Raw genomic sequence first — 15,455 nt, forward strand, 5'->3', positions numbered from 1 at the left:
GCAACACATTGGCGCCTGCCATTCGGGATTCTGCTGCTAATGGTGCAGGTTGATGAGCAGCAGCAGGAGTACGACTACTGGGAACTGGCACAGTAGCCTCGGTACTGGTACTGTGGCAAGTAGTACCAGTGGTGATGATTGTTGGCACAGTTACACTGGTGGTGGTAACTTTGCCACTGCCAGATGGAACAGTGGACCTGGAAATAGTAGTGGTAATTGATTGCGGCGGTCGTGGTGGTCTACTAATGTCAGGATTTCTGTAGATGCCCAACACGCAGAACTTAAGTAGAAAACAAGAAAATACGTAAGACGTATTACCGGGCCTTAGAATGGCCGGATTTAACGTAAAAAGGCAAAAAGATACAAGATAGGGAAAAACCAAGACAAAGGTATAATGCAAACGATAAACAAGCCAAAGGTCAAGGAATGGAGATATCAGAATAGTCAGGAGTCAAGCCAAAAGTCAAAGAATACAGAGATCGGATTGTCAATAAGGGAAGCCAAGGTCAGATACACAAGAAATCAATACAAGGAACACGCTCTCAGATAACCAACTGGAAACCACAACAGGGCACAGAGAAATGGACAAACATTAAACAAAGGTTTAAATAGCTAAAGGCATTTCCTGATAGGCTGTAGGGAAACATGTGATCAAGCTTTTGTGTGTAACACATCCAAATTAAAATAATTGATCTGGCCCTTTAAGGGTTAAACAGGAAACCCTTTATTATTCACAGCAGCAGCGAGCGGTGCCCTTAATGATACAGAGCCGGCTGCTGAGTGAGGAGAGGTCACATCTGGTGAGTGTTTGGCAGTATTTCCCTTAGTTTGTGGGAATACCGCTGTAGCAATACGTGCCCGCTGGGACCCATGCTACCCTCTGACAGGAGCAGCGCCGGCAGACAGAGTGACAACTAATGGTTTTAGTAGCACTAGCAGGTGCTACTATTGGAGAAAGTGGAGAGGAAAGGGGAAAATGTGCACTAGTAGAAGGAGAAAAAGGTGGACTGCTCCCTGAAGAATTCTGATTCTCCTCTATCTCCTCCTCACACTCAGGCTCTTAGTCATCAGCCAGACTAAATGCAATCCCTACAAGGCTGGGGGTAAGACTGATATCACCTCCAAGAATAATAGGACTAAGAGCAGGGGGTAGCATTGGCAATGGCAACAACTCCTGTGCTGATGTGCCGCTGTCAGTGGTAGAAGCAGGCGCAGCACTGGTGGTGGTGGAAGTGGTGGCCTTGGGAGTTGGACTAGGAAACAGCATCTGTGTAAAAGAATGAAGCTTCTAAGCAACATGACTCACAGGCCTCTTACTTATTGGGCTACTCATACTACTAGTTGTGTTTTAGTAGTAGTACTAGCCATAGTGGTCACCCTAACAAGCCCTGCTGGTTTCCCATTACCGTAGAAAATAACTTGTGGTTCTGGGCCTTGCTGCACTACTGCCTGCTATTGGTGCCTTTCCTTGACCAGGATCTTACTCTAACGGGCCTGAAATGCGAGACAAAGACTTTGACCTCTAAGCAGTGAGTCTGACATTAAGCTGATGCATAGGCTGCTTACTCAAACTACCACTACTTGTGGTGGTGGCGTTAATGGTATTGGTGGCTGACTGACCCACCCTCACTTTACTAGTGGATGAACGTTTAGGAGGATCCATTCAGAATTTTAAAATAGTAAGAAAAGAAAAGAAGTTGAAGAAAATAAGGAGATAATGTAATGTAGTGTTTTGAAACTAAAGTTTATATTTTTATGAAAACTTATTATTTTAAGTTTTAAACTATACTGATATATAGATCAACACAGTTAAAAATAAAAAAAATATGCAAAACTGCACTGTCTGCCCTTAGCAGTCTGCCAACAAGTGCTCCCTGCACTACTACTGCAGAGTATGAAAATATATATTTTTATTAGAAAAAGTTGAAGTGTTTTTTTTAAAAAAAATGGATTATTTAGAATTTAAATTACTATTATTTAAATTAGAAAGAACCTACAACATCTGCTAGTACTAAAAATAATAAAATATGTACTACAGCTACCTTGAAGCTTAGCTTGGGACAGTCACACAGTCAATCTATCGGGAACTAAAATAAACCAAATAAAAACAGCAATAAAGAGAAATGTACAGGCACTCTTCCATCTAACAGGTGCTGGATATCCGGGTAACCCACTCCTGGTACCTCCCAATAATATATACAACAAAAAAGATACCGCACTCTGTATAAATACTGCTTTGAAGCTAATTCTTGCAAAAATAGATTTATTAAATAACTAAAGCGAATAGAATATCGTAAAGGTATAATTGATGACAAAATATATCTACAATCCTACCATTGCACCTAAACAATAATAAATATATACAGAAAGCCCCCAATATAAACCGCAATAGATAATCAAGTAAAGTGCACAGAGGCACTAAATGATAGAGAGCCCTCTATCTCTTATATACACTGTACAGAAAAATTCATCAGTAATATAGAAAAAATATATATGAAAAAGCAAAGAAAATGTCCAAAAAAATGAAAAAGGAAAAAGAAAAAATAAGAAAAAATGAGAAAAAAAATAAGAAAAAATGAAAAAAGTATTTACAGTCCAAATGTGTGTACACTGATGATTGTATGCAGCTATTACTCCAAGTGTTTAATGGTTAGATCTCACCACAGTTAGAGGCCAGAGGATTCCCTGTATCATCTGTTGGTTGTATCTGCGTCCAAGGGATTATCTCCGGTCTGTGCCAGGATAGAGGAACATGTAGTCAGCCCTCCTTTGTCCAGTGCGTCCTCCAGGCTCCTTCCTTGCTTGCTCGTTATTGTAGAGGGTCTCTTTACCTTTGATGGAATGCTGTAACCGGCGGTGGGGTACTGTAACGGGCTGCGCGCTCGGAATCCAACGATCCTTTCAATGGCCCTCCCCTAGAGGGCCATTGAAGGGATCGTTGGATTCCGAGCGCGCAGCCCGTTACAGCACCCCACCGCCGGTTGCAGCATTCCATCAAAGGTAAAGAGACCCTCTACAATAACGAGCAAGCAAGGAAGGAGCCTGGAGGACGCACTGGACAAAGGAGGGCTGACTACATGTTCCTCTATCCTGGCACAGACCGGAGATAATCCCTTGGACGCAGATACAACCAACAGATGATACAGGGAATCCTCTGGCCTCTAACTGTGGTGAGATCTAACCATTAAACACTTGGAGTAATAGCTGCATACAATCATCAGTGTACACACATTTGGACTGTAAATACTTTTTTCATTTTTTCTTATTTTTTTTTCTCATTTTTTCTTATTTTTTCTTTTTCCTTTTTCATTTTTTTGGACATTTTCTTTGCTTTTTCATATATATTTTTTCTATATTACTGATGAATTTTTCTGTACAGTGTATATAAGAGATAGAGGGCTCTCTATCATTTAGTGCCTCTGTGCACTTTACTTGATTATCTATTGCGGTTTATATTGGGGGCTTTCTGTATATATTTATTATTGTTTAGGTGCAATGGTAGGATTGTAGATATATTTTGTCATCAATTATACCTTTACGATATTCTATTCGCTTTAGTTATTTAATAAATCTATTTTTGCAAGAATCAAATAAAAACAGCAACCATTTAGCTTCACTGATTGCTGTTAAACAAACACACTAAATGAACTAATAATCAGTTAAAGAAAAGTAATTTCTTCACAACAGCAGTCAGAACAATTAACTTCACTGCTGATGCTGATGTGAGCACAAAAAAAAGACACTAAAAGTGTGAAAAATTTAAAACAAAAAATAGACTGACTGACTAGTGTGTTCCGTTCTAACAAAGCACAAAGAAACTGTACTACAAGTAATATTATATATTTTAAACTGAAGATAATTCTATCAACGTAATAAAAATGTTTTAATTAAAACTGAAGATATTTCTATTAACTTAATTAAAAATATATTACTTATCTTTTACGCTGACTGTCAGCAAAGCAAGCATACACAGTCAGTGAGTGAGTGACACAAAAATCAGTTGGTCAGTCACTGTGACTCTGTGCTAGTAGTTGTTTTACTAGCACAGATTAATCTAACTTTATGTGGACTGGAGTAAAGAGTCACTTAAAAAAAAAAATTAAAACCCAGTCAAACACACTTAGCTGAGACTGACAGAAAATTTACTTTCTCTATCAGCACTCAGAATGAAACAGCACTGCAGCAACAGCAGCACCTCTGTGAGATCAATGTCTAACAAAAATCAACTAATATGGCTTTGCTGCTAAAAAAGACTTGACAGCTAAACTATATTTATTTTCTTCTAGGCTAACAAACTAGTCTACCCCTAGGGCAGAAGCCATCAGGCACTCTAAGCTAAGCCCACTAAGCTAAAGTACTTGATTGATTCTACCTTTACTCTAAATCTAAATCAATTTAAGCTAATTAATTTTGATTAAATAAAAAAGCTGCATTGTTATAACAAATAAAATCTAGTTGCTGTAGACAGTAAGCAAGCAGGGAAGGCAGGCACTGGCAGTGCCAGCCAGGCACCATGTGGTAAACTGACTCAGTCACAGCACAGCATTGCACAGCTTTTAGAAAGCACTAAAACTAACAAAAAACATCTCAGGAATAGTCTCAAATTTAACAAGTGAGAAATGGCAGGCACACCAAGACTCACAGAAAATCTCCAAGACAAGTAATGAGGCTAGCACAGCACAGAAGCACAGTGTTTCCCCATCAAAACTCAGTCAAAGAAAGGCAGAGAAAGATCCCCTGCCTGCTTTTATACTGTTGTTTGGTTATTTTTTAAATCCCCACTAAAGCACTCACTATTGGATAAGCCCCTACAGCATCATGTCATAGAAGTGTGCTGATTGGACAAATATAAATCAGCTCACTCCCTAAACCATCTACAATATAGCACGTACCACTGGATAAGCCCCTACAGCATCATGTCACAGGAGTGAGCTGATTGGATAAATTAAAATTAGCTCACTCCTATACCCCTCCTCTTTGGTTCATACAAGGCATCCGAATGAATGAATACACAAATTGAGGCATTTGTTTCTACCATCCCCATATGCTAAAGCAAAGCATTGAAAAAGCATGAACAGTTGATATGAATGTACAAATGATTTGTTTGTTCGTTGTGCGAACGTTGTTCGGCTCACTCCCATTATTATTTCATCCGTGCATTCGTATTTCTGGTTCGTCAGTTTGCATTGCAATACGTATTACACATATACTTTACAGACAGTACACTGCCTGTCTGTAATTCAAAAAGTCAAACTGGTGATACGAATGAATAAAAGGCACATTAATTTGTACTCTTTCGTTAGTTTGGCTCAATCCCATCAGATTTGAGGGGAGTAAACAGAACTAACAAATGAAAGAATTAATATATTGCCATTCGTTCATCTGGTTACTAGTTTGGCTTTTTTGAATTATACAGACAGTGTAATAAAAAAAGCCGAATGAACGAACAAACAAAAGGCTCATGGAAGAATTTCGTTGGATGCCCATTTGTTTTTTCGTTCATTCGTTTGTCTAGTCATTCATTATTCGGTATTCATACGAATGGACAAAAATTTAGATTTTCTTATGAAAATCCATTCATACGAATGCCCAAGTCTAGTAGGCAGGAGTTGGGCAATTATAGGCCAGTAAGCCTTACTTCAGTAGTGGCAAAAGTAATGGAAACCATGTTAAAGGATAGGATTCTTGAACATTTAAAATCACACGGATTTCAAGATCAGATACAACATGGGTCATGCCAAACTAATCTTATTGATTTTTTTGATTGGGTAACTAAAATAATAGATATGGGTGGTGTAGTAGACATTGCTTACCTAGATTTCAGTAAGATGTTTGACACTGTCTCACATAGAAGGCTTATCAATAAACTGCAATGTTTAAGTTTGGATTCCAATATTGTTAAATGGGATATGCAGTGGCTGGGTGACAAGCAACAGAGGGTTGTAGTCAATGGAGTATATTCAAAGCAAGGTCTTGTTACCATTGGGTTACCTCAGGGATCTGTACTTGGACCCATTCTTTTTAATATTTTTATTAGTGATATAGTAGAAGGTCTTGATGGTAAGGTATGTCTTTTTGCTCAAAAATTTCTTTTTGATACAAAAAAATGTAACAGGGTTGATGTTCCAGGAGGGACAAGCCAAATGGCAAATTATTTAGGTAAACTAGAAAAATGGTCAGAGCTGTGGCAACTGAAATTTAATGTGGATAAGTGCAAGATAATGCATTTCAGACGTAAATCCCCATGGATTACAGGATAAAAAGTTAACGGATCTTAACATGTATAGTTTGGAGGAAATATGAGACGGGGGGATATGATAGAAACATTTAAATACATAAAGGAAATCAACACAGTAAATAAGGAGACTATATTTAAAAGAAGAAAAACTACCACAACAAGAGGACAAACAAAAGTGGAGTAGGGCTGTGCCAATACGAATAAAATCATCTTGGAAAGGGTAGGAGGTCTCGCTAGAGAAGCAGTAGATAATCAGGGACACTTGATAAGATGTATTATCTTCAATGGGAGTGGATATGTCTCAGCATGTTAGTTCGTATATATGAAACAGAGAAGAGGCAGAAAGCAACCAATAGTGCAGCACGTCTAGAGTCCAAAAGTGCAGTAAGTAACAAGAGGTAGATAACTCACATTTAGAAGAGCTAGGCCAGTTCTGGTGTGAAGAGCATACAGCAGTATAATCTCCGCTTATGGGATGTGGGAAGATGTATCCATCAGCACCGTCTGGTAATCCAAAGCTCCAAAGGGAAGATGAAAGTCAACAGTAGTCCCAGTTTTAATAGGAGCACTCGGGGCTGTCATTCCCAAGTTGGGGGAGTGGCTTCAACAGATTCAAGGTGGAAAATCTGAGATCGCCGTCCAGAAGAGTGCAGTTCTAGAACCAGCTAAGATACTGTGCAGAACCCTCAAACTCCCAGGCCTCTGGTAGAGGACCTAAGAATGAGGAATAAAGATACCACCCAGGATGGGTCAATGTACATTTTTTTGCTAATATATATACAGTTGCAAGGAAAAGTATGTGAACCCTTTGGAATGATATGGATTTCTGCACAAATTGGTAATAAAATGTGATCTGATCATCATCTGTGAATCTGTGAATGTTTACATGGTGTGTTCAATAAAAACATGGCAACATTTCATTCTTTGTGTGTTATTAGTTTAAGCAGACTGTGATTGTCTATTGTTGTGACTTATATGATGATCAGATCACATTTTATGACCAATTTGTGCAAAAATCCATATCATTCCAAAGGGTTCACATACTTTTTCTTGCAACTGCATATATATGTGTATATATATATATATATATATATATATATATATATATATATATATATATATATATATATATATATATATATATATATATATATATATATATATATATATATATATACATATATATGCAGTTGCAAGAAAAAGTATGTGAACCCTTTGGAATGATATGGATTTCTGCACAAATTGGTCATAAAATGTGATCTGATCATCATCTAAGTCACAACAATAGACAATCACAGTCTATTATAATATTAGAGTGTTCCCAGTCACTTTCAGTTTGTCAGCCCCTTGTAAGAGTTAAATAATGTTACATCTCTCATTCAGTGAAGTTAAAGTGGCCTTGGTGCAGTGTCCCTTTCCCATTTAGTCCTGCAATGTAAAACATTGCATTTCTTGAGAAACTTTGCAGGACTAAGACTGCCTCAAGTGGCTGACTATCGGACAACCACTAGAGGCTCTTCTGGGATTCCAAGGTATTCTATGTCCCTTAACCCCTTAAGAACCAAACTTCTGGAATAAAAGGGAATCATGACATGTCACACATGTCATGTGTCCTTAAGCTGTAAGTTCTCATGCTGAACTTGCCATGTATGAGCAGGAGGTGCCCCCATCGGATGGTGGAGGCGGAGCGCAAGCCCAACGCCAAGGGGCATTGACGCTGGAATCGGATGAGTAAATAAAAGGGTATCTAATTAGAGATGTCCCGAATAGGTCGCTGGCGAATAGTTCCTGGCGAACATAGCTTGTTCGCATTCGCCACAGCGGGCGAACATATGCGATGTTCGGTCTGCCCCCTATTTGTCATCATTGAGTAAACTTTGACCCTGTACCTCACAATCAGCAGACACATTCCAGCCAATCAGCAGCAGACCCTCCCTCCCAGACCCTCCGACCTCCTGGACAGCATCCATTTTAGATTCATTCGGAAGCTGCATTCTTAGTGAGAGGAGGGACAGTGTAGCTGCTGCTGATTTAATAGGGAAATCGATAGCTAGGCTAGTGTATTCAGTGTATTCAGTGTCCACTACAGTCCTGAAGGACTCATCTGATCTTTAGGGCTAGAACATCAGTCTGCTTTTTTTTTCATGTGTAATCTAATTGCAGTTGCCTGCCTGCCAACGTGTGTGTCAGGCTCACAGCGTATACTGTGCCCACTTGCCCAGTGCCACCACTCATATCTGGTGTCACAATAGCTTGCATTTAAAAAAAAAAAAACTTTCACACCAGTGTAACTCATATCTGGTGTAACAGTAGTGTACATTAAAAAAAACTAGAAATTTGACTGTGAAATAATAGCAGTCAGTTTCCTTCACACGTGTGTATTTCAGGATCTGCCAGGGCACAGTGTCACACCAGTGCAACTCATATCTGGTGTAACAGTAGTGTACATTAAAAAAAAAAATAGAAATTTGACGGTGAAATAATAGCAGTCAGTTTCCTTCACACGTGTGCGTTTCAGGGCCTGCCAGGGCACAGTGTCACACCAGTGCAACTCATATCTGGTGTAACAGTAGTGTACATTTAAAAAAAAAACAACACTTTTTTGACTGTGAAATAATAGCAGTCAGTTTCCTTCACGCATGTGCGTTTCAGGGCTTGCCAGTGCAACTCATATCTGGTGTAACAGTAGTGTACATTTAAAAAAAAAAAAAATTTGACTGTAATAGATTGAATAGCAGTTAGTTGTCTGCAAGCGTGTGTGTCAGGCCTACAGCGTCTACTCTGCCAACTTCTGCCAGTGCACAGTGCAACTCATATCTCACAGCAGCTTGCACGCATAGTACCGCTAATCGATAAAAAAAATGACAGGCAGAGGCAGGCCACCCCGCAGGGGCCGTCGTGGTCATGGTGCTGTGATTCCCTTAGAATAATGCCCAGTGTTCAGAGGCCACATACCCTGAACTCGAAAAGTTCTGAGGACATAGTTGACTGGCTAACACAGAACACCCAATCTTCTACAGCTTCCGCTCGGAACCTTGACGCACCATCCTCCTCCAGCTTAGCTTCGGGCACCTCTCAAGTTACCATTTGCCCGCCTGCCACCACCACCAACACTAGTACCACAGCCGCTTCACTTGATCTGTCAGAGGAGTTATTTACACATCAGTTTGAAGAAATGAGTGATGCGCAACCATTATTGCCAGAGGATGTAGATAACAGGGATATGTCTCAGTCAGGCAGCATTACACACATGGACGTACGGTGTGATGATGATGATGTTGTACCCTCTGCTGTTTCCTTTGCTGAGTTGTCAGATACAAGTGAAGCGGTTGATGATGACGATGCGTCCGTGGATGTCCGTGCCCGCTTGAAGAGAAGAAGAACAGGGGGAAAGTTCAGATGGGGAGACAGAGAGGTGGAGGAGATGAGTTGGAAGCAGGGGGAGGTCGTCGCAAGGAGCTAGTGGCACAGTCAGACAGCATGCATCGGCACCCGGGGTCAGCCAGACAGCACGCCAATCAACGCATGCTGTGTCCACCACCAGAATGCCGTCATTGCAGAGCTCAGCAGTATGGCATTTTTTTTGTGTGTCTGCCTCTGACAACAGAAATGCCATTTGCAACCTGTGCCAAAAGAAACTGAGTCGTGGGAAGTCCAAAACCCACCTAGGTACAACGGCTTTGCGAAGTCACATGATCGCACATCACAAACGGCTATGGGATCAACACATGAGTAAGAGCAGCACACAAATTCAAAGCTGCCATCCTCCTCCTGGTCCAGCATCTTCAGCCACGTCAACCACTGATGTCCTCCTTGTCCCCTCTCAACCATCCGCCACAGTTCCTGCTCATCTGCCCACAGTCAGGTGTCTGTCAAGGACATGTTTGAGCGTAAGAAGCCAATGTCACAAAGTCACCCCCTTGCCCGGCATCTGACAGCTGGCTTGTCTGAACTCTTAGCCCGACAGCTTTTACCATCCAAGCCGGTGGAGTCTGAGGCGTTCCAAAAATTTGTAGCTATTGGGACACCGCAGTGGAAGGTACCCGGCCGAAATTTCTTTGCACAAAAGGCAATCCCCAACCTGTACTCGATTGTGCAAAAGGAAGTAATGGCATGTCTGGCACACAGTGTTGGGGCAAGGGTCCATCTGACCACTGATACCTGGTCTGCAAAGCATGGTCAGGGCAGGTATATCACCCACACTGTGCATTGGGTAAATCTGCTGACGACTGCCAAGCATGGAATGCGTGGCATTGCAGAGGAGTTGGTGACACCGCCACGACTTGAAGGCAGGCCTGCTGCCACCTCCTCTACTCCTCCTACTCCACCCTCTTCCATAACCTCCTTGGCTGAGTCCTCTTCTGCTGCTGCGTCTTGCTCCACATCAACGACACTCCCCCAGCTCCCCAGGTCCTATTCCACATCCCGGATATGGCAGTGTCACGCCGTCTTGGGGTTGACTTGCCTGAAAGCAGAGAGTCACACCGGACCAGCACTCCTGTCCGCCCTGAACGCACAGGTGGATCAGTGGCTGACTCCGCACCAACTGAAGATCGGCAAAGTGGTTTGTGACAACGGAAGAAATTTGTTGGCGACATTGAATTTTGGCAAGTTGACACATGTGCCGTGCATGGCACATGTGTGTAATCTGATCGTACAACGCTTTGTGCATAAGTACCCAGGCTTACGGGACGTCCTGAAGCATGCCAGAAAGGTGTGTGGCCATTTCAGGCGTTCCTACACGGCCATGGCGCACTTTTCAGATATCCAGCGGCGAAACAACATGCCAGTGAGGCGCTTGATTTGCGACAGCCTGGCACATTGGAATTCAACACTACTAATGTTCAACTGCCTGCTTCAACAAGAAAAAGCCGTTAACGACTATTTGTATCACCGGGGTGCTAGGACAGCCTCTGCGGAGCTGGGATTTTTTTTGCCACGTTACTGGACGCTCATGCGCAATACCTGTAGGCTCATGCGTCCTTTTGAGGAGGTGACAAACCTAGTCAGTCGCACCGAAAGCACCATCAGCGACATCATACCATTTGTTTTCTTCCTGGAGCATGCCCTGCCAAGAGTGCTGGATCAGGCCGTAGATGAGCGTGAAGAGGAAGAGTTGTGGTCACCATCACCACCAGAAACAGCCTTATCAGCATCGCTTGCTGGACCTGCGGCAACGCTGGAAAAGGATTGTGAGGAAGAGGAGTCAGAGGAGGAATGTGGCTTTGAGGAGGAGGAGGAAGACCAACCACAACAGGCATCCCAGGGTGCTCGTTGTCACCTATCTGGTACCCGTGGTGTTGTACGTGGCTGGGGGGAAGAACATACTCAGTGAGATCTCAGTGAGATCACTGAGAACGAGGAACGGGACATGAGTAGCTCGGCATCCAACCTTGTGCAAATGGGGTCTTTCATGCTGTCGTGCCTTTTGAGGGACCCTCGTATAAAAAGGCTGAAGGAGAATGTACTGGGTGTCCACGCTACTAGACCCCCGGTATAAGCAGAAAGTGCCTGAAATTTTACTGAATTACCGCAAGTCAGAAAGGATGCAGCAGTTCCAAAATAAATAAAAAAATATGCTTTACACAGCGTATAAGGGTGATGTCACAGCACAACTAGAATCAAACAGGGGAAGAGGTGAAAGTCATCCTCCTCCTCCCATGACCACGCCGGCAAGGACAGGACGCTTTACAGACGTGTTGTTGATGGAGGACATGCAGAGCTTTTTAAGTCCTACGCATTGCCACAGCCCTTCGGGGTCCACCCTCAGAGAACGACTCGACTGACAGGTAGCAGACTACCTCGCCTTAACTGCAGATATTGACACTCTGAGAAGCGATGAACCCCTTGACTACTGGGTATGCAGGCTTGACCTGTGGCCTGAGCTATCCCAATTTGCGATAGAACCTCTGGCCTGCCCCGCTTCAAGTGTCCTGTCAGAAAGGACCTTCAGTGCAGCAGGAGGTATTGTCACTGAGAAGAGAAGTCGCCTAGGTCAAAAAAGTCTAGATTACCTCACCTTTATTAAGATGAATGAGGGATGGATCCCGAAGGGACTGACAGTGGGTGTTACATTCGACTAAAAAAGGCCTGATGAGGGGGACGTAACAGGGATTAAACTGATAAGAATAGTACAACTTAACACACCACTCCTCTCTGGTGGCACATTAGATTACACGCGCAGTGCCCCAAATTTGAAGTAGGAGGACCAACCTAGCATCTTTTTCCATCTCCTGGCTCCTAAAATCGATGCCATATACACGTCCCCTGATAGGGGACGTAACAGGGATTAAACTGATAAGAATAGTACTACTTAACACACCACTCCTACCTGGTGGCACATTAGATTGCACACGCAGTGCCCCAAATTTGAAGTAGTAGGACCGACCAAGCATCTTTTTCCATCTCCTGGTTCCTAAAATCGATGCCATATACACGTCCCCTGATAGGGGACGTAACAGGGATTAAACTGATAGGAATAGTACTACTTAACACACCTTATAATAACGCAGAGAGAAGCAACGCAGAGAGAGGAGTCTGAAGAAGAGGAGTCAGATGAGGAAGGTGGCTTTGAGGAGGTGGAAGACCAAACACAGCAGGCGTCCCAGAGGGCTTGTTGTCACCTTTCGGGGACCCTTGGTGTTGTACGTGGCTGGGTGGAGGAAGATACCTTCAATGACATCAGTGAGGACAAGGAACGGGACATGGCTAGCTTGGTATCCAACCTTGTGCAAATGGGGAATTTGCGGTTGTGCAAATGGACTGTTTGCGGTTGTTTGCGGTGCGTTAAATAGGGAGTTTGGTCTGTCACTGTGAAGCGGGCGTAACCCTTACACTACCTGATCGATACAACATCATACCTGATGTTTTAAAGCATGTTATTCCAAACAATTTAGGAATGTTAGGTGATTTATGCCCTTTATGGATTAAAACCAGACTCTGCATCAACTATGTAATTTTCCATGGGAGTTTTGCCATGGATCCCCCTCCGGCATGCCACAGTCCAGGTGTTAGTCCCCTTGAAACAACTTTGCCATCACTATTGTGGCCAGAAAGAGTCCCTGTGGGTTTGAAATTGAAATTCACGTCCGCCGTTCGCGAACGGAAAATGTTATGTTTGCGACATCTCTATATCTAACCTTCCATATGCCAGAGGGTGCTGTGAGGGAAGGCGGGACCAGAGGGCACTATTGTGTTATGAATACAGATTTTTCTGTATTTAAATTCCTTTTAATTCCTTTTAATTTTAATTTAATTCCTAGTGTTTCTAATACATAAAATATGTTATTATATTTAATCAAACATGCAGTTTTAAATAATCGTGCCTCTTTGATTTTCCTTGAAAAGTTTTATTGGCTGCTAACCCTAATAATGCATATATGAGACATTACATGGTTATAGGTATAGATACTGTATATTGTATTAATTAATTGTTATAGGTTTACATCTCATTATTATTTATTGACACTTTGCCATAAATCAAATTGCTTAATTGCTTTGAACTTGGTGACAACCTCAATTGAAGAATTTGAGAATTAAATTATGTCTGACAATTGGCTTGATGAATAATTAGAATTAAGCTTATCACAAAAAATCACATATTAGAAGACCCTAAAAGATTAACTCTCCAAACCAAATTCAAGGCTAGTTGGCTCATTTAATTTCTCCTTTCTCTGTTTAATGATACATAAAGAGGCAAATACGTCATTATACTTTTAGGAGGGATACGTTCAACTGCTGCAAACACTATGGCAGCTGTTTATGAAAAAAAAAGCATTTTTAGAATATGTTAAGCTTGTAAAATAACAACCATATATCATCAGTTTCAACTCAGAAGAGGATTTAACTTTAATCACATAGCCTCTCCTTACCAAAGAAACTTGCTTCCCTACTATATATATATCTTGTAAAATGACCTATATGTTTGATGGCATGGAAAACAGATTTAGGGCATAAGAAGCAATTTTGATAGTAAACGCTGCCTAAATTAACTTCTCACAATTCCAAAGATAGCGTAAAAGCTTAAAATGTATTTTATCTATTAAAGCAATAGACGATGCATGTTCACTTTATAAATAGCAATCACACTACACACAATGTTTCCCTGCAACCAACAGCAATTGAAATCATTTTACATTGATTTCTGTTACCAGGTAAATAACAATATTTTCATCTATTTAATTATTTATTTATTTATTTGTTTGTTAAACATAAAACAATAGAAACATAGAATGTGACGGCAGATAAGAACCATTCGGCCCATCTAGTCTGCCCAATTTTCTAAATACTTTCATTAGTCCATGGCCCTATCTTAAATCTAGGATAGCCTTATGCCTATCCCACACATGCTTAAACTCTTTCTCTGTGTTAACATTTACCACTTCAGCTGGAAGGCTATTCCATGCATCCACTACCCTAAAATATACAACTGTGTGAATTTATAGAATGCAATTTAATCAACCCTTGCAGCAACATTGGAGTGCATAAAGCATGTTATCTCCTTATATTTACATGACCTATGAAAAATAAGCATAGAATCATAAATAAATGTTTTTTTTTTTGGGGGGGGGGAGTTTTTTAGCATATAAACATTTATTTACTAAAGTGAGAATTGTTGTCTACTTAAAGTGAATTCAAAATTAATCTCAAATTTAAGGTAAAAGTACTACTTGGCCTTCAATTTTAAAATCTGTTTTAATTGACTTTGAATTGCCAACAACTCTCACTTCAGTATATAACCCTGATAGTAATTAAAAATATATCAATACATTCTTGAATTTACCTGCTGCAAATTGTGTCAATCCAATTTCCCAAAATACAAGAAGAAACAAACATGGTTGTATGTGAACCTAATGTCAGTTTATCTTAATACAGTTGTTTGGCTAAAAACAAGTATCTGTATTACTAGCACGTGGTTGAGATGATGGCTCAACATATTACAATTTTAGCCAGGTTTCAGTATGGATATTGTTTCTTCCAAATACAAAAAAAACAATTAAAATCAGCAATATGCATGCAATGCGGGAGTAATAAAATATAAATTTAGCCAGTTTTCTTTCCAAGGCTTTAAAATAATTTTAATGTTCTTTTAAACCTTTGATACAAATATATTTTTATGTACTACTAGATTGCTGGGTAACTAAGTAGGAACTTTCTCCTGTTAGTATTAAGTGGAGGAAAATTAGTGATGTACTTGTCAAAAGGACACTCTGGGAGT

Source organism: Pelobates fuscus, chromosome 3, assembly GCF_036172605.1.
Source record: "Pelobates fuscus isolate aPelFus1 chromosome 3, aPelFus1.pri, whole genome shotgun sequence".
Taxonomy (NCBI): domain Eukaryota; kingdom Metazoa; phylum Chordata; class Amphibia; order Anura; family Pelobatidae; genus Pelobates; species Pelobates fuscus.